The sequence below is a fragment of the Ursus arctos genome, unplaced genomic scaffold (assembly GCF_023065955.2).
Source record: "Ursus arctos isolate Adak ecotype North America unplaced genomic scaffold, UrsArc2.0 scaffold_10, whole genome shotgun sequence".
NCBI lineage: Eukaryota > Metazoa > Chordata > Mammalia > Carnivora > Ursidae > Ursus > Ursus arctos.
Genome location: NW_026622764.1, coordinates 52,033,010 through 52,056,957, shown reverse-complemented (window position 1 = coordinate 52,056,957; position 23,948 = coordinate 52,033,010). Strand labels below are relative to the sequence as shown.

General features: G+C 43.4%; 1 protein-coding gene across 2 annotated transcripts in view; it reads left to right on the top strand.

Moving 5' to 3' along the window:
* Positions 1 to 593: 593 nt before the first annotated feature.
* ENOX1 (ecto-NOX disulfide-thiol exchanger 1) overlaps positions 594 to 23,948 on the top strand; it is a 539,166-nt gene continuing 515,811 nt past the window's right edge. For both annotated transcript variants that reach the window (XM_057308447.1, XM_057308444.1), the window contains exon 1: positions 594 to 681. The gene's annotated coding sequence lies outside the window, so the exon portion shown is untranslated. The remainder of the gene's footprint in view (positions 682 to 23,948) is intronic.

Sequence of the window (23,948 nt, the reverse complement as noted above, 5' to 3'; positions counted from 1 at the left end):
TCAGCCAAGAAGTCCGGACAGAGGCGGCGGTGGCAGGAGCTGGCGGCTCGGCCCCTCCCTAGAGGGGGCAGCGCGACCGAGTGCTGCGGGCACCGCCTCTGCTGCATCCGTGGCTGCGCGCTCCGCTCGGCTCAGACCCGCTTGGCTCCGGAGCCCGCGCGCCGTGCTGCCTTCCCTTCCCCCTCTGCCGCCGCCCCGCGGGCAGCTCCCCCGGGCGAGACGCGTGTTCGATCCTCCTTCTCCGGCTTTACGGATTTCCGGGGGCAAAGAATTTTGCCTCGGTCCCTACGAGCATCTCTTGGCCTCTCTCCCCCTCCCCTCGCGACTCCCCCACCCCGTGGGCGCGCGCGCGCACACTCACACACACACTCACACTCGCAGGCGCGCGTGCGCACGCCCGCGCGCCCCGAGCCGCGGAGTCTCCAGCAGATCCCACTCTCTCGGGCGCCGCTACTCACACAGGCTTCCAGTCGCCACGGGGCGTCCTCTGTCTGCGGCAGCGGCGGCGGAGGCAGCAGAGGGAACCGCAGCTGCAGCCTGGCCGCGTCTTGCAGCTTCCTGCCCGGGACGGAGTCCGGGAGAAGCGGAGAAGGAGGACGCCGAGGCGAGGAGAAGCCGCGCCGCGCCCAGCGCCCGGCTCCGCGCGGCGGGCTGCCCCCGCTCCCGGTACCGCGGCTCCAGGTAAGCAAGCAGCAGCTCCGGGGCCCGCAGCATCCCTGGAGTGTCCGGGCTTGGAGCGGGGGTTCCCCGGTCCCGCCCCCGCCACGGCCCCGGGACAGAGGCTTGGAGGGGAGTGGGCTCCCGGGAGGGGGAGGGGAATGAAGCTAGAGGTGAGGCTGGTGGGGAGGAGTGCGTGAAAGCTTGGGAGCTTCCGCGCAGCCCCCCGCGCCCTTCCCCGCTCTATCCCAGCTCCAGCCCTGTCACTTTTACGAGCCGGAGGGTGCCCGGCGCCCCAGACTGCAGTTCCCCGCTCTCCCCGCCGCCGCCAGCCGGTGTTGGCTCCGGGCTCCGCGCCCGCCACCCACCTCCCCTGCACCTTGGACAGCGCACCCAGCCGCCCGCCGCCCCCTGCACAGCACCCGGGACGGCGTCCTGCTCGCGCAGCTCCCGCAGCCCTCTTCTTTCCAGGTTGTCACCCTCCCGCCCTGCATCCCTTGTCCTCACTGTCTTGGCGGACTCCGCTGTGGTGCGGGCCGGAAACTTTACTCCCCTTCTCTGCACTAGGTACTGTTGTTATTTGTGACTGTCCCCTTACACGGGGAACTCAGACACCTTGGACGTGTCTTTCTCGGCGGGAGCACGTCCTGGCCCGCCGAGTCCGAGGCAGAGGAGGCACTGGGCAGCTGGACGCGGTGGCTGCCAGGGTGCAGAGCCCGCGCCTTAGGTCCTGGACGCCTGCCGCCTCTCCGCCTCCCTGCCTCCCTGGACTCGACACGTGCGCGCCTCCCACGGACGCGGCCCCTCCCCAACCACCCCACGTCCTCCCCCTGCACGGCCACGGCCACCCCATAGGTTGGACACCCGGAGTTCGCGGGTTCTGATTGGCTGAAGGCGTAACCCCGCCTTCTTTCCGGAGGGGGGTGGTTCTGGAGTGTTGTGGTTGTCATCCCGCGGCGCGCACATGGGGGAAGTGGGGTAGACAGGTGGGGAAGCCGGGTCGGTAGGATCCCCGCGTCTACACCACTGTGTGTAGCCACTGACCCACCCTCTTTCCTCTACCATTTCTCCCTTTCTATCTCTCAGCGTTTTACTGCTGTAAGTAAAAAACAAAAACAAAAACAAAACAAAAACTGGCTTGTAACCCTACTTTTATTAATACTGCATTTGTTCGGTGGTAGAGGTTTTTAAGCATATCTAGAAGAATGAGGGAAACAAGTGCCTATGGGAGGTTCGTGGCAAACTGGGCTGCAGGTTTGAGTCCAGCGGTTCAGAGAAAGTGATGGGTGGGTAAGTGATCTGAAGAAGATGGAGAAAGTGGGATGGAAATTGTTCCTTGTTAGAAGGAAGGACACAGGTGGGCGCGCTTGGGAAGCTGAGGGAGAAAAAGTGTGTCATTTATGGGGTGAAATGTGAAGGAGAAACCCAGATGGGCACACCCGGGAGGCGGGTTGGTTCTGCTGAAGAAGGCTCTGTCCCAGAAAGGGGAGTTTTGGATAATATTTAGTTCATTATTAGCACACTTTGTTTCTGTTTTGCTAGCGCTGTCCTTTTGATGTGAGACTTTATAGTAATAATGTCAATCCATATAATGGATTTTGCTTATTCCAGTTTGTTGTAATATATAGATTTGCAAGTGGTAATGAATTTCAAAAAGTGAATTTTAAAAGTTCCTTTAGAGGTATGCACTAAATAGTTAAGGCTAAGTGCTTTTGAAATATTGTGAAAGAAGACGGATGAGCATTGCATAAACTCCAAAGATTGTTCTGGCGTTATTTAGGTACTTTGCAGAAATATATACGTATGCATAAATGATACTGATTTCTCTTCATTTCAAAACGTGATTGCCTCTAGCATTTTCAAGCTTAATTCCTTCAGGCTGTTTTGATGTTGTGTCTGTACATCTAAGAATATTGTAATTCTTATCTTTAGAAGCCTTGTCAATGCAAAACAAACAACAACTGATGCAAGTTAATGTTGACAACTTTATTTTGAGTACACTGTGTGTTATTTTATTTGCAAGCTAGTGATATATGCAAGAGTAACATAGCATGACTGTTATTCCCCAGGGATTCATATCAAAACAAAGTCGGAATCACATGAGGCTATTCCAGGGAGAACAATTCAATTATTTAAAAAATGAGTGTATTTTAAGATTCTTGGGTGTAAACAACCGAATTTTCCCATTTCAATTATTATCTTTGTACACAGTGGTAGCACATGGTAAGTCATAGAGCATGTTAAATATATTAGGTAATTCCAAAGTAGTTGGATAGTAAAGTCTTTCCATTTATTATTATTTTTATGTAAGTAGACAGAATCGCTTTCTGACTGTAGGATTTTGTATTCAAGGGACAGATTCAATACATCTGGCAAATGGGAAATTACTCTGTTGTTGAAAAAATAATTCTTACTATGTTTTCATATCCCCAGGTCATGCCTTGATTTACCTTCAAGGGATTTAGAGTCTAGTTTTTGGCTTCTCAAATTTAAATAGGTTTTGAGGTAGGCAGAAAAAGAATGCATGTAGTCACACATATACATATGCATAAATGCAAAATATATGTATGTATATCCACGCACAGCCATATATGTATACACATAATTTTGGGGTACGTTCAGTGTGTTTACTTATATATATGTTATTGTCATTCTTAAAAAATCTTCTCATTTCTTCTTGTCCAAAAGGTGGCCCTGTTTTAAACCGTAGAAAGCATTATCACCAGTAGAATTGGCCAATAGATCATGGAAACAGACAATAGTATTTTGTTGCTTGGCAACCACCTACTGTGAATGAAAAACAAAGCAGTGACAGCTGCTTCCACATCCTGATACCCATACTGTAGCTCAAGCATTGAAACCCTCCAAGTGAGACAGATCTAAGTTTCATTTGAGTAAGGTGAAGCTGTTTCTTTTTTGGGATGTTTTTAAAAAGAGTATTTAAAATTTTTATTATAATAAGAATTATATTGGTATTGTGGGATGAAATGAAGCATCTAATTTCAATTACCCTCTTAAGCCTCATATAAACTGAAAAATGCAAGATTGGGAGGATTGTTTAGACCCTTCTCATTCTTCCCTTTATAGTCATTAAACACTGTAAGCGCATTTTCTGCTGCCTTCAGGTGCTCTTAGGATTTTATGAAAACTTGAGTTCTCCATGATACCTAAATAGATAGCTGGATTTTATTGCTAGCCGGGAATTAGAGATTCATGCTCTGACCTAACTCTTTCATTTTATGGGACATTGAGGCACAGTGAGGTGATGTGACTTGACCCTATTAGTCTTCCCTTGTGTCACACTTAGAAATTTTTTCCATTTCCTCCCTGGAATTATTCTTGTTCTTTAGATTCATAAAATTAAAAAAGAAAGATTTTTATCCTAATAAAGATACTTAGAAAATACAGTAATATCTGGAAGTAAAAATTTAGTATTGACACCAGGCTAGATTACGGTGTTAGATGCCTTGTGTATCATGTATTCTGCCTGCAATCCACAGAATCCTGTGACTCCCACTTCTTTCTCCAGACTGGAGAAGCCCTGTCCCTTGCTTTGGTAATTGTTTACACCTTCGTGTAATCTTTAATGATCCATTATTCTCTGTGTGAATTTTAAACAGGAATGAGATTGAAGATTGTGTTGGTCAGCTTGTATACCAGTGAGAGTTTAAACATTACAGCTAATTAATCATCCGTTCTGGGCCTTCTGTCTGCAACGTGGTAGACATACTGTGGGTATAGTGATTTGGGCTCTTTAAAGTGCATGGGACAGACTGTGTCTCTGCATAATATTCATTTCAGTCTTTTATCAAAGCTGTCTTGCCAAAGGTGCTACCTGAAGCATGTTGGTGGAGGACAAGTCATCTATCTGTGAGAGATGGTAATAGTGCCGATTGTTTCCTAACTCAATAAAATGATAATGAATAAATTATTGGGTGGCCAGCCTGGATCACATACGCATTATTAAGCATTTCTTCTGAACTTAAGAAATGTATGTCCTGTGTGATGCATTTTGAGGTTCCTTATGCTATTTTAAACAATGTGTATTTCATTGTTTATTATTTATGTCCAAGATAGGCATTTAACTTTAATGGAACAACTTAGGTAGAAAAACTTGAAGCGGACTGGTTGGAGAAACAATAAAGTGACAGTATTAAGTACCATTGAAGAACCATTTTCACCAGAAAAGCATGCACTTTAGTAGCTTTGTAGGGAGGGATAAATTGATTTACAGCATGTTTAACCTAGTTTTAGAAGCCTGCTATTAACTTGTTCTAGCAAGGAGGATTTTCAAGCAGAATGGTAATTTGGCAGATTTCAAGTGAACTTCACTGATTTTTTAAACCATTTTCCACAGTCTGGTTGTAGTTTGTCCAGGGCAAGTACTTGTTTTGGATCCTGTAGGATTAATCTGAATTTTACGGTTATTTATTTATTTTTTAAATTTCTGAACCATTTCTCTTTGCGAAGAATGATGTGAAATATTCTGTTGTTCATCCATAATTTAACGCACTGGAATCTTGATATTTAACTTCCCTCTCCCCGTCTTCACGTACAGGATAATATGTGTGTCTGTGAATGTGCACACACACACTACTTACTTTTTCCCCCTTCTGTTGTTTTCATCCCTGTAATAGAACACTAAAGACTTGATTTATGTTTTTTTCATGTAGTAAAGAGAAGCTTTAAACAAAAGACATTTACGTTTTCGATTTCCTCATGTCTACTTCTGCTATTATAACCTGTAAACTCTCACCCACGCAAGGAGGATGATTGCTAAAACAAACAAATACCTATCTAAGCCGTATTTGTTACCCTCCAAGCTAGCCAAGAAAGCACACTTTCTCATTCTTAGACACACATATCCTTACACACACATACCTATATACATATTGAGTTTAAGGTCCTGTAGACTCTTTTTTGGGGGGGAGGGGGAGTGAGAGCGAGGAGGGGGGAAGCAGAGAGAAGAGAGAGAATCCCAAGCAGGCTCCATACCCAGTGTGGAGCCCAACATCAGGCTAGATCTCATTACCCTGAGACCATGACCTGAGCCAAAATCAAGAGTAGGCACTTAACCCGCCTTAACTTAACTTAACTTAACTTAACCCTTAACACTTAACCCAGGTGCCCCAGTCCTGTTAGATCCTTTTAAGAGTGGACGGAAATAGTGTTTTTATTGGGAGCCCTGTGCATGGTAATGCTGATATATTAAGTAAAGTGGCTATATTCAGATGTTTAGAAATGCAGGAGCATAGGCAGAATTAAATTGAATTATTCCCTTTGGAAAATACTCAAATTATGCTGAGAACATAACCCACAGCCCTTACAACAATACCCAGTACCTACAATAGAGCCTAGCGTGTGGTAGACTTTCAGGGTGTATTTTGTGGAATATGCATCTGCCCTCCTTCTTTATATAACGTTGCAAACCTTTCAATCTGTAGCTGTACGAATAGTAAAAGTTGAGAAGATGGAGAAGAAATTACTCTAGTTTTCTAATTGTTTCTGGCACTACATTAAAAAAATAACTTAGCCAGTGAGATATTGTGGAATATATTTCTTGTCAGTGCAGGAAGTTATACCAGGGGTATTGATTTTTCACAAATACAGCCATCCTAAGTACAGAATAGCTCTTTAATAGCCCACAGCAGCAGAACAAAGGTTATGGCAGCTAGTCCAAAGGAATACTTTATTTAGTTGGAGCTGGAGGGTGAGGTTTGCTAGCCCCAGTGTAATTATCCAGACTGGAATGCAGCCAAGGGGCTGTGGTTAACATCCCAAACAGTGGGGAAAAAAGCCATGGGTGAGGTCTTTAGTGACTACGAGTGACCAGACCTCTGCTTAGGTCTTATTTGCAAGAGAGCACTTTAGTAGCTTAAAAACCACAGCAACTCTTTTGCAATTAAGTTGTAGACCCAAAGTTACCATCTAGATCCCAGGTACCAAATTTTTGGTCATTGAAAGAAGTCATAATCCCAAGAGATTCAGTGACATTGAAATAAGACTTTCTTCTTTATCCTGCTCCATCTTTGAAAGTAGGTGGAGAGTGGTAGTGTCTCTATGGAAAATCCTGGCAGAATCACAAGGTAGGTGAAGTTTGACATGCTTCCAGTTAGTCCTAAACATCCTTCACCTTTCCACCGCTACCTAGCAGTTTCTCTCTTTTGTAGGGATTCATTAATAGTTTCGTATCAGCAAAACTCCTACAGATTGCTTTCCTGTGTTCCCCTTTTCTGTGAAAGTGGATAGTTAGTCCTGCCATGTTTTTTAAAAACACCTCTCTATGTCCAACCTGGGGCCACACCTGGTTGGGAGAGGAAGGTACCACATCCAGTGGCTGAGGACTGAATCATGTCCCCTGTTTGCCCATCTCTATTAAAGGACTTCCTTGAGGAGGGGGAGAGATGTTAAGTTGTACACTGATAAAGGGTTATAGTACTTTTCTGGAGGGATTCCTGAGTGTCTTGCATACATTAGGTGCTCAATATATATTTGTTTAATTTCACTAGTAGAATTGTACCTACTATTTCGATGTATAGGGAAGGTAGTTTTGTCCAGGGAGCACTTAAATAATAATATACTATTTTCTTTTAGGATTGTTTCTTGAACAATAAGTTATTTATTGAGCATTTACTATATAAATGGTACAGTATTTGGCCCTGGGGATGATAAAGATTCTTAAGGCATAGTTCTGCTCATGGAAGAGAATATGCTATTTGTAGGGAAGTGTACAAATTTGGCTTGGTTGAAAGGTGACTATGAAGGAAGGTTGGTAGGTCTGGAGAGCAGAACAGCAGACAGACAATGGAGGACCTAGCAGAACCCAAGAAAGCTCTTGAGCTTAATGATATTATTCAGTGTTTCACAATCTGCTTGTTCAACTGATCCCATGAAACACTTGCTATGCTGCTGATTCCTGGTTCCCACCCCGGACCCACTGAATCAGGATCTTTAGGGACATGGGCCTGTGGGAGCAGACATGGTCACTTTCATACGTATTTGTCCAAATGCCCACTGCTCCAGGATATGTCTGCAGAATTCTTCTGTAAGCACCTCCCGTTCTCTGCCTGAAGGCTTTCTCTCCCGCTTGTAGGGCAGCTTGGTCGGGCACTGAAGTTAATGGCCTCAGGAGTGGACCTAAGCCAATGGTAGAAGGGAGCTGGGAGGTAATACACTAGCATCTTGGACCCTCCAGCACAGTAGCTGACACATGTTCTGCACTATGTCCCCAAATTCCCTGGTGAATCTGCCATAGCGGCAGCCTGCTAGATATCTGTGCTTCGTTGGCTGTTTCTCTTTCCTCTACCAGTGCTTCCAAGGATCCTCTTCTAAATAAATAACTTGCACTTAAATTCAGTCTCAAGGTCTGTTTCTAGAGGAGCCCAACATAAGATACGGAAGAATCTGCTTTATTTTTATTTTTTATTGATGCCCCCACTGGTTTTTTTTATAATGAGGCAAATTTGGGAGATTCGGTCTCGGGTGATGACAGAGGGCTACTGAAGGATTAAGATGTAGGCTTTGTCATTTTTCATTTGCATCTTGGGAAAGTCATGCTGGCAGGTGTGTGGTGAGTGGGTCGATGGAGGAAGAGTCAGGAGCATGGAGATCAGCTAGGAGGCGGCAGTGCCCAGACAAGCAATGATGACAGCCAAAGTGCAGGTAGTAACCGTGGGGACGCAAGATGGATTTGATGGAAAGCCGTCTGGAGATTCAGCACGACAGGGAGACTGGCGGTGTGTGGTCACTTAGCTGGCCGCAGTTCCAAAAATGAGATTTCATTGCTCTGGTGTGCACCACGGCCCTGCTCTGTGCATTAGCCTCGGCCCCCTGGAAGGACAGGGACTCCTGTGCCTTGCCTGTAACCTTGGTCAGACTTTCTAGAGTTAAGTAGCACAAGTCTGGGCATAAATAAAAGAAGGCAGGAAGATAAATTGAAGAACATAAATAATGCACTATTAGATCATTAAAGGAAGAAAGTTATATTTTACAGGAAGGATTCGTGGAGGTATATAGAGCCGGAGACTTGCAGAGATGCCTGTGACGCATGTCCATTTTGTGACGAATAGTGATTTTCCCCCATACCCTTGACCAAGAGGTGATTTTCATCCACCATCGGTTTCTGGAAGACCTAGCATGTACTTACGTCTATTGTTTTCCCTGCTTCTCTGGTAGCCTGTATTTTAGCTAAGTGAATGAGTGGTAGCTGGGGGTGGGGCTGGTTCTTTTCTCTTGCTTTGTCAAAATGCCAGGCTTTTCTTTGCAGTTTTTCCTGCTGGTTCTTAGGCCATCAGCTCCCAAAGGAGATCAAAGGGTGCAGAGGGTGGGAGAAGGAGAGAATAAATCCATCCAGAGAGCTGTTTTGAATTAAATGCTTAATCATGAAATGAACAGGTTAAAGCTTGTTAGATGATATGAAATAAGATTAGGCAGCCTGCTAATTGTCCCATATATAAATACTAACACTCCGGCTCTGTCTGTGGTCAGAAATGCAAAAGCTGAATAATCAAACGAGCAACCTGACCCCATCATATTTCTGCAAAAGTAACACTGAGCCAATGGCAAGGAGAAGACTGGATTATAAGAAGTAGAGTGGGTCAGCAAAGAGCTTACTGGGCCTTGCTTTATAGAGCAAAGTCATGGCAGTGGAGACACTGGAGACACCGCGGGTGAAACGCAGTGGAAGGGACACAGCCTTATTAATTGGGAATATTATGCACATATTTGATTTTTTTAAATTAAACTTTTTATTTGATGGTCATTCTAGATTCATAGGGAATTGTGAGAAATATCACGGAGAGATTCTGTGTACACTCTACCCATTTCCCCTCAGTGATGATATCTGGCAGACCTATAGCACAGTACTATAACCAGGATATTGGTTGATACCATCCATCAATCTTGTTTAGATTGCTCCAGTTTTACTTGTAATCATTTGGGGGTGTGTGTGTGCGTGTGCACATATGTGTGTGTGCACATACATGTGCATGCAAGTTTTCTATTTAATACATACAATATTTACTTTTAAAAGTAAGAGTCTTTTTCATTCAAAAATTTTTAAAAAAAAAATTTGCTTGTTTGGACAAGTCCTGGCTTACCTGTAACTGAAGAAAGGGCAATATAGAATAAATTCCCTAACCCCCTTCTAACTCTGGGTTTCTGCAGAGTGGTGTCAGAGGCCACCTAACGTGGCAGGAAGGTCAGTAGGCCATGGTACAGCTACCGCTGTATTACTGGGTGACCGCTTATTACTGGCATCATCATATAGCAATAAGCAAACCTTTTACAAGTACATCTGTTGCAATAGAAGCTTGCTTATTAAGTCTCATCGTAACTTACCTTCCTTGTACCAGAGTTTCCATCCTTTCCTTCTAGCATTCCCTGCTCTCACCCCTTCCTCTCTGTGTTGGAGGGGACGCACCCCTTCAGGCTGCTCTCCCAGATTTCTGAGTTAGCTGGCTCTCTGTGTTCAGCCTGTGGGGGACACTGGTGAGAGAGGGAAGGGAGAAGGGCAAAGCCAGGGTATTTTTTTCTTTCCCTGAGCTTTGTGCGGCATCCCTGGCAGTGGGAATCCCTCCTGCCGTAGCACTGCTCATGCTTGACAGACTGGCTCTGGTTCTAGCTGCTCACAGGTGACCGTGGCCCATGGACTCCAGACACATAACCTCCTGCTACGGACTCTTCAGCCTTGAGGGGGTCGCAGTGTCCCACTCTTGCTGATCTTTGGATTCCCTCACTAGCCTGTTAGGTTTTCTGCTCCACCATCATCTGAGTAACCAATTCTCTATATTAAATTTCCCTCGTAAAAAAAATACTTGAGGAGATTTCTGTTTTCCTAGTTAGATATTCTGCAGTTCCTGAAGGCATGGAAATAGAATAAATCTGACGGGGTTTTCTTCTTCTGTCATTCTGGCTTCCTCCCCTGGAAAAATCTGGCTAGCTCCAGTCAGGGTAGAAAGCACCTGCTCTTGTAATCTCGCCTCTCCCACCTAGGTTCTCCGTACCTCTGCGGATTCTTTACCCACTCCCAGTCTCTGGTTTTCCAACACTGATTTCCCTTTGTCTAATATATTTGGGATTTGGGCAACCTCCCCTAGTGTCTTTGTAATTCAGTCCTTGGGCCCCTCTTTTACTAACCGTCCCTATTATTTTCTGCTAGCACTTCTCTCTGACCTCATCTCCATGTGTAAAACCCTTACGCCCATGTTAACATATTGGTCTTGTGACTCACTCTTGAAGGCACTTTGGTTTATGGGGCATATGTCGGCTGCATTAGGGTTTGGTTTTGCTGGCACTCCACTTTCCTGCACAAGGATGCTGTTTATTTGTATTATTGGGCTCCTCCAGCTCATCTCCTATAGAAGTCTATGTGATTCTGTAACAAAAACAATGGTAACAATGGGAATAAGAATGCTTTTTTGAGAAGAGAACAGGACTTGGTAGAATCTTCAAGGATAAAGCACATTTAGAAGCCCTGTCATTGGAAGCAAAGATGGGAGCCACCGTGATGGCCGCATGGTGCGTTAAGGAAGGAGCATGGAAGAGAAACTTAGTATGCTTAGGGGAAGGTGTTAGGACGGTGCAGTGACCACTCAGGTTCCTCCCCCTGTTGGAGAGCAGTCTTGCTGCTTGCTACCATATTGGTCTCCTAGTTGGCTGCATTGGGCAGCTTTGTCTTTTCTCTAGGGGGTCCCCAACTGAGATAGAGAGCTGGGGCTTTCAGGCTCTCTCTGACTGTGATGTCTAAAAGGTCACACAAACAACACAGTTGTAGGTGGCCCTAACTTACGAGGCCAGGAACAGTCCTTTAGGCATTGCAGCACATGTAGGGATACTTTTTAATGGACAGCATGCAAACCACCATTGGGACCATGGACTAGGGCCTGGGAAAATCCAGAGCTTTCACTTTAGAAAAATTTAAATATTGAAAAGAAGCCTGTGGCACGGGCTATAGATGTGTTCAAGTCCTGGTGTTCTCCTGTCCTTGCAGCGGACACAGGGCTGGAGAGCGTTTTGTGAGCTAACGCACACAGTTATGAACAGATGGATCTCTTTGGAAGCTGCCCGTAAAGGCTACTTGCTTGCCTCTGCTCTCCGTAATGATCAGAAGTGGTGAGTGCTGGGCAGGAGAATTATAGATTAGGCAGCTCTGGGCAACCTGACAATGGAAAAGAAATAAGCTTATTTTAAATGGGCATAAGCTTTGAAGGCAAGTAATTAAGACATACTTCAGCCTCATGGACAAATTAGGGTTCTAGTTAATACAAGTGCAAGATTGGAAAAAATAAATCACTTGCTCACCTATAATCACTAAAGAGCAGTTTGTTTAGTAAGAAAACACCGATCATGCCTGCTCTCAATGTGAGTTTCTCCTCTATTTCCCTTTTCCCATCATCTCTCAGAACTGGCTAGGTTCAGGGTCCTTTTTCCCTGGTAGTACTCCATACACTTTTACTCTGGGAAGTGGTGCCCATGTGAGAGCAGCTAACAGTTTTCCCATGACATCCTTCTGCATCCTGGTCTTTTACTCACCTCAGTTGCATCTTTCTGCAAAGATAGAGTCCCTGTTTTTTTCCTCATTACTCAGTAAGGTGCAGTGGCATGAGGAGAGAGGTTTTAAATGGAATTTTCTTGGGCGGTAGGGACTTCATTCTATCAGGAAGCACAGAGCAGTCACTGTGCAAGTGAGAGAAGTTGTTTTCTGTGCGTTGTTTGTTGTGCTCCATTGTGTTGAGTTGGCCCTAAGTAGTTTGTGATTTTTCTCATTTAGTTATTAAGAGAGTAATGTTGGCCTGTGTATTTTAAACCTCACGCAATACTGTGACCTAGCTTGATACTCCTTCTGTGGTAGAGATTTAATGTTTTTGGAGGAAAGCATGCTACATATTCCTTGTGCCCAACGAATAGGTATTTATTGTGCCAGGTTCATGCTAGGTGCTGGGACTACAGCAGTGAACAAAACTGATCACTGTTCCTCTCCTTCTGGGAGCACACAGTTTACTGGGAAGGGTATTAAGTAACCCCAAAGTAATTCTGTTAATTGGAACTCTTGATAAGAACTTGGAAAAGAACAGGTTTCTCTAAAAGGGTGTAGAAAGGATGAAATTATCAGAGAAGGCTTATAGGGGAAAATAATTGGTAAGATCTGAAGAATGATTGGAGCTCTCTAGGTGGGGAGTCCCATTTGTGAAGCCCACATGTGAGACAGAGCTTGGGTTTTGGAGCCACTGAAAGATAGCTGGTGCGGGTGGAGCGTGGAGAGTGAGGGCGGACAGTAGCTGGAAATGAGGCTGCTAAGATATGGCTTATGGTCTGCTTATGCCAGACCTACTAGGCCATGCTGAGCACTTTGGATTTTATCCTAAGTGCAATAGAAAGCTATTGAAAGGTTTTTGGCTTTTTTTTTTTTTTTTTTTTTTTTGGTTTTGGTTTTTCTTTTTTCAAATTGAGATGAAACTCACACAGCATGAACCATTTTAAAGTGAATAATTCAATGGTATTTAGTACATTCATGACGTTGTACAACCACTATCGGTGTCTGTTCTAAAACATTTTCATCACCTCAAATGGAAACCCCATCCCCATTAAGCAGTTATTATTAAAGAGTTTTAAGGGGAGTGATGTGTGACTTGTAGAATGTAAGATCTTTCTGGCAAGTTTTTGGAGAAGGGGTTGGAGAGGGCAGGGGTGAAAGCAAGACAACAGACTTGGAAATAGTGGTCAAGTCCAGAGACAGAGGGTGGTGATGGCTTCCTGGACAAGGGACAACAATAGAGACCATAGATATGGAGAAGAGTGCAATGATCCAAGATGAAGTTATGTAATCAAGTTTGATGGTCTGTTTCAGTGACTTAGTCACCTTGTAATTGTCTGCATCACTGTTTCCCAAAGAGTAGTCCATCCCCAGTTTAGATCTGGTAGACTGCTTGTTAAAAGTATAACCACTGAACTAATATAACAAAATAAAAATTATAGAGAAAATAAAGTATAACCACTGAAGCCCACCTCAAAGTCCTGATGCAAATGGACTAGAGAGGGACCTTAAGGGATTCTTCTTGGAACTGAGGTTTGAGAACCACCTCTTGTCTTCTTTCTCATTCTGATGCCCTTTGAGAAGTCCATCAAGGAGAGATGAATTAGGATGAGGCACAGATGAGTGGGTAACCTAGTTTATGCTCATAATTTTGAGTGGGATGGATGCTTTTTGGAGATGCAACTTTAATTTGATCCTAAAGACAAATATGTAATATAGACAGTTTTATGGGGTGGTGTTTGTTTTTTATTCTTTTCTTTCTTGGAGTATTGTGACTCTCCCAGAATTAAGTGGTGACTGATTGCGAACAATGGCATTATCATGAAATACGATGTAGGTACAGTGTAGTAATGTATTGTAAAAGAAACCTATAACTGCTGAAATTGAACTTATAAGTAAACCATCCTAGTATTTTTGCAGTTACCTTGTATCTACAGGATTCCTATTAGAGAGATGTTCACTTTAATTAACTGATTTTAGAAGCCAGTTTTTTGAGACTTTAAAGTCAGAAAATCCTTCAAACCCTAGTAAAAATCACCAATCAACAAATCAAGATTTTCTCTTTGTCTTCTGGTTTCTGTTTGCCTCTGGCAGGTTTTTCTAGCCCAGTACTACCTCTTAGAGATATTACTTCTAGCCAAAGTTGGCAACACTCACCATTCAAATAATTCCTTCCCCCGCCACCATTTCTGAAATAAGTTTGGTTAAATTATACTTTTAGAACAGAAAGAGGTCACAGAGAAGCTGGTTTTCTGTTGTTGTTTTTTGAAACTATGACCTTTGGAGACCGTAAAGTAACTGAAAGAAGGCTCCTGCTAAGGAGTGGTTTTAGGTCCTTGGGGGCTTGTCTCCCTGATGAAGGGTGTGACTATCCAGCAGCAGTGAGAGTTAAGCCCTCGACTCTACCCCGCACAACAGCACGGCAAACCAGCCACCGCTGTGTACCTTTGAACCGGTCTCCAGGGCGCTGCCCTTCCTGCGGTCAGCCTGGCGTGGTGGCGCGCTCCCCGAACCTTCTGCCCTCCTCCACTAGGACCTTCTCTCTTTGACTGTGAAGCGCTCAGCTTCCACACGATGTTTCATTTTGATTAATATTATTTCCAGTCTTCTAGAAAGACACTTGGGCACCTCTGGCTGTGTTTCTTTTTCAGCATGTACAAATTCAGATCTTAAAGTGGTTTCATTGCTTCATCATAGAATTTTATAATGAAATAATATTTTGAGCGCCTGGCTGGCTTTGATCTTTTTCCCTAGACCACTTAAGTTTGGAGAGGGATCTGAGGCAAAGCTGTCCATTTATTTTACACTAAAGACAAACAGAATCAGTAAATAGCCAGCTTTTTTTTAAAGCTTAATTTTTCTGTTCCACGAAAGTGCATGTCGTCGTACATATACACTATAGAAGAATACAAGAAGGAAAGTAAAATTCTTCAGAAATACTAGAGGTAGCCCTTACTGACATTTTCATAAAATTCTTCCAAGTATAGCCCTCTGTCTCTTTGTTTCTCTTTATATATGTGTGTGTCTGTGTCTGTTCCCACACACGCCATGTGCAGGTGAAGTTCTCAGTAATGGGATTTTGCTGTATGTGGTATTCTGTAACCTGTATGTTTTTCTAATAGCATGTGGTGGGCAGCTGGTCATTTCAATAAATATGTATTACCTTTTTAATGACTGAATGCTTTTATTGGATGCTTTTCATGCAATTAATACAAATCCCAGGACAGAGTAATAATAAGAATTAAAACTAAATAATAAGAATATGTTGAAAAATCCCGTGGGTAGGGGCTTCAGACATGATTGAATCGGGATTTAGGATTTCTTTCTTTATAATTTTCCTTTTCATGTTCCTCATGGTAGCAAACTAGCTGCAGCTCTAGGGGCTCATTATCCAGAGAAAGAGAGCCTCTGCCCATCATTGAACTAAAATCCTAGGCTGCTTCTACTGGGGCCTGGTTGGGTAATGTGACCAAGGGAATGACATTACTCTGATTGCTTCCGATTTAGGTAGAATTTTATGCCGATTCCAACCAAACTCAGGAATAGGAAACTCAGAGTTCTGCTAGTAAAGAAGGGGAAACAGCTTAGAGAGGAGGTAGCTAACTACCTGTTACTTTGGGCTTTCTGATAGACATTTAAGTTGCCAGCTTTTCAGTCCAAAAATTATTGCTGTTATAAGCATGCTTGCATATATACCATTTTATTCTTGTGCAGTCCTCTCATTTGGATAAATTCTTATTAGAGGCATTGCGGGATCAAAAGATATGCCCATTTTACATATTAATTGCCATAAGCCATCTAAACCGTAAAACCATACTCTTGCCAATTATATTTTGGAAATCCCTCAACTGCCTGTTGTGAGGTTTTTTTTTGTTTTTTTCTTTTTGCTTCTGAATCTTCAAGTAGAGACTTCAGAATTGAAGCAGAATTTCGGGTGTCACAATTTCTCTGAGCAAGGCAAATTTGACATGACATAATTCGAGGTTAATCAAAGCTTCTGTGTGTAAAATGTTTCACCGGGAAGGCAAAGAGAGAAGGCTAGAGAGGAATGTATTCTACCAGCTGCAGGCCTACTGTTTGGTGGGTGATGGCTCAGGAATAGACTGGGTGCCACTGAGTGCCAGCCTGTATGTTCCCGTTGGCATGTGCTCTGCAGTCACTCTGTATTGTCTTCCTCCTCATTCCCGTGCATGTTATAAAGACCAGCCAAACATAACTGGAAGTGCTGAGAGACGGTGGCCACTCATGCATTTAGTCTGCACTTTGCACTAAAGTACTTCTGAAATTCTTACAGTTGAATTTGGCAGAAAAAGCTAACTTAGAAATCAGTGATCTCTGGGATGGCAGGACCTTGGTCATTCTTTTGAGGAAGTGAATGGGGAAGCTCATGGATTATACACTTTCAGGGAACCAGGGTCAGAGAGATGCTATTTGCCAGGATGGCCTTTATTAATGTGAATGAGAAGGGCATTTGAATGGAAACATAGCAGAAGATCTCAGGGTTACAATGAATGTCTTTTGAGTATTTTTGGCACAGTTGTAGATGCCATCCTGTTTAATCCTCATAATGACCTTTTTTATGTCACTAGTAAGAGACCAAAACTCGGAAATATTGACTAGTCTGCTGCATAACTAGTATGTAGAAGAAGCAAGAATTCTGAACCCTTTCTCTCGCCACGTTTTTTTAATTTTTTTTTTTTTTTATTTGAAGAGATAGAGACAGCCAGCGAGAGAGGGAACATAAGCAGGGGAAGTGGGAGAGGAAGAAGCAGGCTCCCAGTGGAGGAGCCTGATGTGGGGCTCGATCCCATAACGCCGGGATCACGCCCTGAGCCGAAGGCAGACGCTTAACGACTGCGCCACCCAGGCGCCCCTCTCTCACCACATTTTGCTCTGTGATGCTGCTTCTCTCCCATATAGAAATTATTAATAACAACTTGCTTTGTTTTATTTTAACTGATGAAACAAAAGAAGGAGTATAGTGTCTAGTATTAAAATTAAGATGGCATTGAAGAGATTCACCTTAAAATTGTAAATGATAAAAATGAACCCAAAGTGCAAATGGCCCAAAGGAGGTGTATGACCTAGGACATATGGAAGTTGGACTAATAGTGACTAAGGGAGCAGGCTGAAGTGTGGGTACTGCAGGTAGGGACTTCCATGGGCTTCAGACGTAAGGAAAGGAGTCAGATGGTAAAAACAGATAAGATAAAGTGTATGGTACATGTGAGCATGTTCTAAAGCTCTGAATATGCTAAAGAAATAGAAATTGTTGTTAAATTTGAAATGTTTATCATGGAAGCCTATTTCCATGACGGAATTTTATTACGTAGAGAAGTAGTAGAGTTTTGGAGATGTGTTTATTTTGGGTTGAGAATACTAGACAGATATGGCTCAATGAAGTCAAACAATATCCTGATCAAAAAGAAGAGGAAAAAAGAGCCACTTATAAATAAAGAGCAAAAATACATTTCTATTAAAAAAAACTGTTAGGTTGTAGCACGTTTAGTGGAGAAAAGCGACAGCTTAAACTCACAAAATGGAATTACGTAACACGGGGTCAGTTCTTCTGCCAGTTAGAGTAAGGAAGAGTTCTTTGTGGGCAGGGGCAGAAGGAGAGCTCCAGCTCTCTCAGCCTCTCACCACCCTCCCCTTCTCTATATTGCCGAATGCCAGGCGGAGCTGGAGGGCACTGACAGATTGAGTGGTCCTAGTGAGTCTTGCGTGGCATCTGGCAACAAGTGCATTGCTGTCCTCGGGCTCCTGCCGGCTGCTACACACTGCCCGTTGTTTGTGGTGTCTGCCAGTGGACAACGGATTAAGAGCCATGGGGGAGAGTAAGGGCCTGGGCAAATGCCCAGCTGTCGGTGGCAGACCCTGCTCACTGTAGGAGCTTTAGTGGGAACCGAGTGCATTCTACCGCACTGACGCTGTAATGAACCCATTACAGAAGATCTGCTCTCGTGTCTCCTTAGTCACCTTTACTGGGAATTGACTCCATTGCCCAATTGCACTGATCATTAAAAACTTTGAGTGTGCCGTCTAAACTTTTCTGTCCTTGGCTCGAGGCAATTGCTACTTGCCCTATTTGGCAGTCGTGAGAGTAGCTGTGAGCACTAGTGATGTTATTGGCTGAGGAGTTAAACAGAAGCTGAATAAAATTTGGCTCCCTGTATAGTCAGGGCAGAGCTTCTAGTCCCAGGGTTAAAACAATACAGAAACAGCAAGTGAAAATGTCATCGAGCCGTGTGACATGAATAGACTTCGATGCCCAACGGGAGCATCCATGCCTCGGTGTTGAGATGGTGCTGCAGACTGCCAAAGCGCCAGAGTTGTGCTCAGGCTTCTGTAGTCTCAAAATCTTAGCGTGAAATATTTGGTACCCTAGGAAAGCTAAATTAATGGTGAGTCAAAGTAATTAAGGCAAAGTAAATAATCTCCAAGGTTCTCATTCCCCGTGAAACTAATTTCATATCTTATCCTTCATGTGTTAAAAATAGTTCTCTGCTAATTCAAGATGCCCGTGCTCTGTGTCGGTGAAGTGCACTTCAGTTCTATTGAAAGGATGCAGATTAGAGAGTTATTTTCAATTGGGCAACTTTTTTTTTTTTTTTTTAAAGAGAGACACTCATTTTGGCACCACGAGAGTGTGAATCTCTTTGGGTGAACCGAGCTGGATACAGCTGTAGCCCGGCCGATGATGGGCCAGCTCGCTTATGATAACTTGCAGCTGGGACAGCCTTCTCATCCTTTTAGTGAGAACTCTCCGTTCCCATCCTTCTATCTGACGGTGCGATTAGTTCAACTCTCTCGCAGGATTTGGACCGGCCAGAGCTTGGCCTCGTCTGTGTCTACGCGTTTAGGCGCTAGGTGTGTTTAGGTCTTCTACGTAACGGGAACACTGGGATTTGGACGTAATCTTACAGTTATTAGTCACCTTAAAATAATCATGACATATAAATATAAATCAGTCGTTTTAGACTTCAGTGCACCAAAGCTGTTTGGTCTTTCCACAGTCGGGCTGTTCCAGTGATATCGCCCCATTGTTCTAGGGCCCGAGAAGCATGGTGCTTTGGAGCGAGCGCATGGCGAGGATAGACACTGTGCTTCCTTAAGCTCATGAAACTGCTTTAGAATTTATCATTGTTAGCAGTGGCCTTGATTGAATGTGAGAATTCTCTATGATAAGAGAGTATTTTGGTTAGAAAGAACAGAGGTGTTTGAGGGGAAGTGTTTCACATACAGTCCTCAGTTACCTACAGCTGAAATGCGAGATCGTTATCCTGTTGCTCACGAAATCCCTCAGTTATCTTTTTCTTTTTAAAGAGATGCCGCAACCCTTTAGGGCATCATGGACCTTTCTTCCAGAGAAATGCAGTTCTGCTTTTAAAGTGTTTTCAGATGGCAGCATGGGAGTGGGCTATGCAGTATTCAGTTTATATCACAGAGTGCAATCTGCATCTACTCACACATCCACGTGGAAAAATGTGCATAATTAATAGAACCATATGTAAAGTGATTCTCTGGTTTTTGATATTTGGTTTTAGTTCTTAAGAACAGTTTTTGAACAGTGAAGTGTCCTTTTTGCTAAATTTTTAATTTCTCTTTCTGAAAAAAATTCAAAATCGAGTTGAGCCTAGGTATATGGTATATATGGATAATAATTTTTTTTTTACTGTATGTGAAGCCCTCATACATTTATGGCTTTTTAATATTACCGTCTTTATCATAATCACTACATTTATATAGCACCTAACAGAGTGTAGATCGCCAGCTCGTCTTTTCATCATCATGACTTCTGAATGAACGGGGTGACCGTTATTATCCTGTTTAATTTATTTTTTATTTTATTTTTAAAAAGATTTTATTTATTTGAGAGAGAGAGAGAGAGCATGAGCAGGGGGAGAGGCTCAGGGAGAGGGAGAAGCAGACTCCCCGCTGAGCAGGGAGACCAATGCGGGGCTCGATCCCAGGACCTGGGATCATGACCTGAACCGAAGGCAGACGCTTAACTGACTGAGCCGCCCAGGCGCCCCTGTTATCCCTGTTTTAAAGGTGATGAAATTTGATGCAGTTTGTTATTCTTCCCTTCATTGATTTGTCCTTTATTTCACAGACTTGTACTGAGTGCTTCTCAGTGTTTGACAGTTCTGAATGTACAAAGATGAGGTGCTCCCCATTTTGAGGAGTGGAGATGATGTAAAGGAAAAGGATAGATATGCCCAGATAACACTGTGTGGTCAGCATTTTGTTTCAGATAGCGTTCGAGGTTCCCACAGCAAGGAGCGGTTCATTCAGACGAGGGAATTGAGGGTACCATTTGTAGAAATGAGAATTAAACTAGGCTTCAGAGGGCTTCTCCAGGTAGGGAAGGTCATCCAAGCTGAGACACAGAGGCACAGAAGGGCATGGTGTGCCCAGGGAGAGTGGTGTGACGTAGCTGGATCACTGAGAATAAGCAGAGGAGATGAGGCTTTGGAAAGGTCCCATAACCTGTAAATGACAGAGCCAGGAAGGGACAGGGTTTTCTGCTTCCTGGTAGGATGTTTCTCCTTTACATTAGGTCCTTTGTTGCTTATTTAGGTTTTCTTTTCTTTTTTTCCCTAAATACATCCCTGACACCCTCTACACAAGCCATGTTGAGGAATAGGACAACTAGGGGTGTCATGTGACAAGGTCATCTCATGTAGCTTGAGAGGTGTAGCTTGTCTTTTGGTCGGTGTATGAATATGTGTGTCCTCCTATGTGTTAAGGTGAAGTGACTGGGGACTGAGGCCCTGATGGTCTCAGTTAAATGTTCTGACAGGAGAAGCAAATGCCATTTTATCAACACCAGACAGGTGCATTTTTGCTGCATGACCCCAGCCCTAGTTTGGAGGTCTCCCGGGTTATGTGTATTCGGCACTTGGAAATCTAAAGGCTTTGGTAATTATTTGGAAGGGTTTGGTGTTTTTGAAGCTGTTTCTCTGGTTGAAAATGACTTTTCGTTCACAGAGCTGAGTAAGTGCTAGAAATAATTGAAAATGACTTGAAGAAGGAGGGTAAAGTGGAGGTAAGGCGTATGAGCTGCGGGCTGATGTTATTGCTGGAAAGCAGGCAGTTTCGTTAGATTTTGTCCACTGTATGTGGTGTAAAGAACAAACCTTTCCATTTTTTTTTTCTGAGAGCCATGATGTTATCTCAGTAATTGAAAATAATCTTCTAAAGTTGCTCTTTACTAGATTTACACAATCCCCTTTCAAATCAGCTGTTATCTGCCCTTACATTTCACAGTAAATGTTGCTGTCTGCACAGCCCCTGCTAACAAGAAGATCAAGGGTAACTCTTTTCATGATTTGAAATAAAGTGTTTCTATTGTAATTATCCTGGCTCCTGGTTGTGGTGTTACAAGGGAGCTCCTTTCTCAGCCACGGTTGTGAGGAACACAAGGCCTTGTGTTCCCTAGTGTTCTTTTTAACAAACATCTAAGGATTTGCCTAACTTTCTCAATTATTTTAATTTTTTTTATGTTTAAAAATGTTTTTATAGATAGTTCATGCTGTGGGCTGGGATTAAGGGGAGGGGGGTTTTGGGAATTTTTTCTCCTATACTGGGAGATACTCGAGGCACATGTTTATCTCTTCACTGACCTCGTTTCGGCCACATTAGAATAAACACTATGCCTATTAAGCTTCGGTAGGTAGATTTTAAATGGGTGTTTTATGGCAGTGGTGACAGAGGGAAACATTGCTGCTACACAGTGTTGTGAAACGGTGTGGGATCTTTGAAATTCTTTAAGAATAGGACAGAGCCTCATGTTTAGGACACAGATTCTCTGAGTCTTACATACTGTGATAATACCTGTAACTCTCTACTACTGGATTGTGTTCCCATTCTAATTTTAAGTTGTGATGTCATCCCCCTTGCGTTATTGACTTATAAAAGCATTTTGCTTATTTGTAGGCAGGCAATTTTCAATGAAGTTTTCTTTAAGCTATACTGCAAATTACTTCCTCGTGGAAGATAACTATCAACAAGCATGGAGGAATAAAAGGATGTTAAGTCCTGTTTAAATCTGGAGTAGCCAGTAAACCTGAGACCATCCATAGGAGGTTCTCAGTAGCAATTTTGCTGCTGGTGTTTTGGGAAGGAAGCCCTGAGGGTTGAACAACGGATGGGGTTAGGGAGGGAAGACACTAACTAAGGTAGGTAATTGGTTTTCAGACTTCTTTTGAAAATGGTCCTTACGGCTCTTCTTCATGATGTTGTTTAGAATAGTTAGACTAAGGCCCAGCTCTTCCATTTAAGAACAGTTCAAGTCCCTTAAACATTTTCAGCTTAACTTCACTTGGGTGCAAAATAAGAGTGTTGGATAAAATGACCCTCTGAGATTCTCAACTGCTCTGAAATGATGAACTCTGTCCAATTTAAAAGCTATTCAGTGCACCTATATATTAATAATAAAGAGTGGATTTATTAGCCATAGTTAAGCTACATGGTCTGCCATTTTAGACTATCTATTGTATTGATCAACTCCATTAGTAGAGATAATTGAGAATTGACTGAATCACTTTGACACCTTCTTAATTACATTAACAAAAATATAAATATTGTATAAATATTTCATGTACTACGCCACAGGCTTCATATTATGTGACACAGAACATAAAAATATTTTCTGACTCTAGGTATAGTAAGTATTGTTTTGTATTGTAAATAGTAAGAGAGTAAATATCTTGCCCAATTCCCATCGTCAGCTACCACAGGGCCTTTTTTGGACTGTTGGATTCCAAGTGAGTGCTTGCTCCAGATTATTAACTTCCGTCTGGTGAAAATAGACACCACTGGCTTTTGTTGGTGGCAAGGGGTTCAGGTTGTGCTTCCCCTTTTATTTTTAAAACGTTGATTGATTGATCGATTGATTGATTTAGAGCGAGCACAAGTGGGGGAGGGGCAGAGGGAGAGGAAGCGAATCTTAAGCAGATTCCATGCTGAGCACAGAGCCCCACAAGGGGCTTAATCTCAGTCCCTGAGGTCATGACCTGAGCCCAAATCAAGAGTTGGGCGCTTAACCAATTACTGAGCCACCCACGCGGCCCTTTTCTTCCACTTTTCTTTCTATGTTGTTTTATCCAATTCAGTATTTACCAGAGCTGCTACTGCTTCAGCGACGTAGGAACAGTCCTAGAGAGTCAAATTCAGGTTTTATCCCATGGCTCATGAAACAAGTGAGGAAGTTGATAAGGAAGAAAACTGAGATTCTGATGGTTAAAAGAAAGCCAACTTAGCCACCCCCATTTATCACAGAACACTGAGACTTGGATGACCCGTAGAGTGAGTATTAGCTGCCACCTGGCCACCTTCTCTTCATTCTCCTCGACAGTAGACTGTCCGCAGCACGGGGAATCCAGGGGAAATGGGAGGGGAGGTCTGTGTGGAAGAAATGCAGTGGGCACATGGGTCGCTTATGCCTCTCCCAGAGCTCAGAACAGGGAGCGCACTGTAAGAAGGAGAGACTGAAGTGGCAACAGAGTTTAAGTCGTCCCAGAGCCCCTTTAATTTATGAGTTTCTCACTTAAGGGAGATGGTGCCAGATGAATTCTTCATACTTTTGCGGACACTGAGCTGTCCCTCAAGATAGATCTCAGCAGTCATATCCATCCCGGATACACCCAGGCACATTAAACATGGTTCTTCTATTTGTACCAGTAAGTCCAGCTTTATTTGACAATAGGTGGGCAAAAAGGAAAGGGAGAGGATGTGCATTAATTAGCTTTGC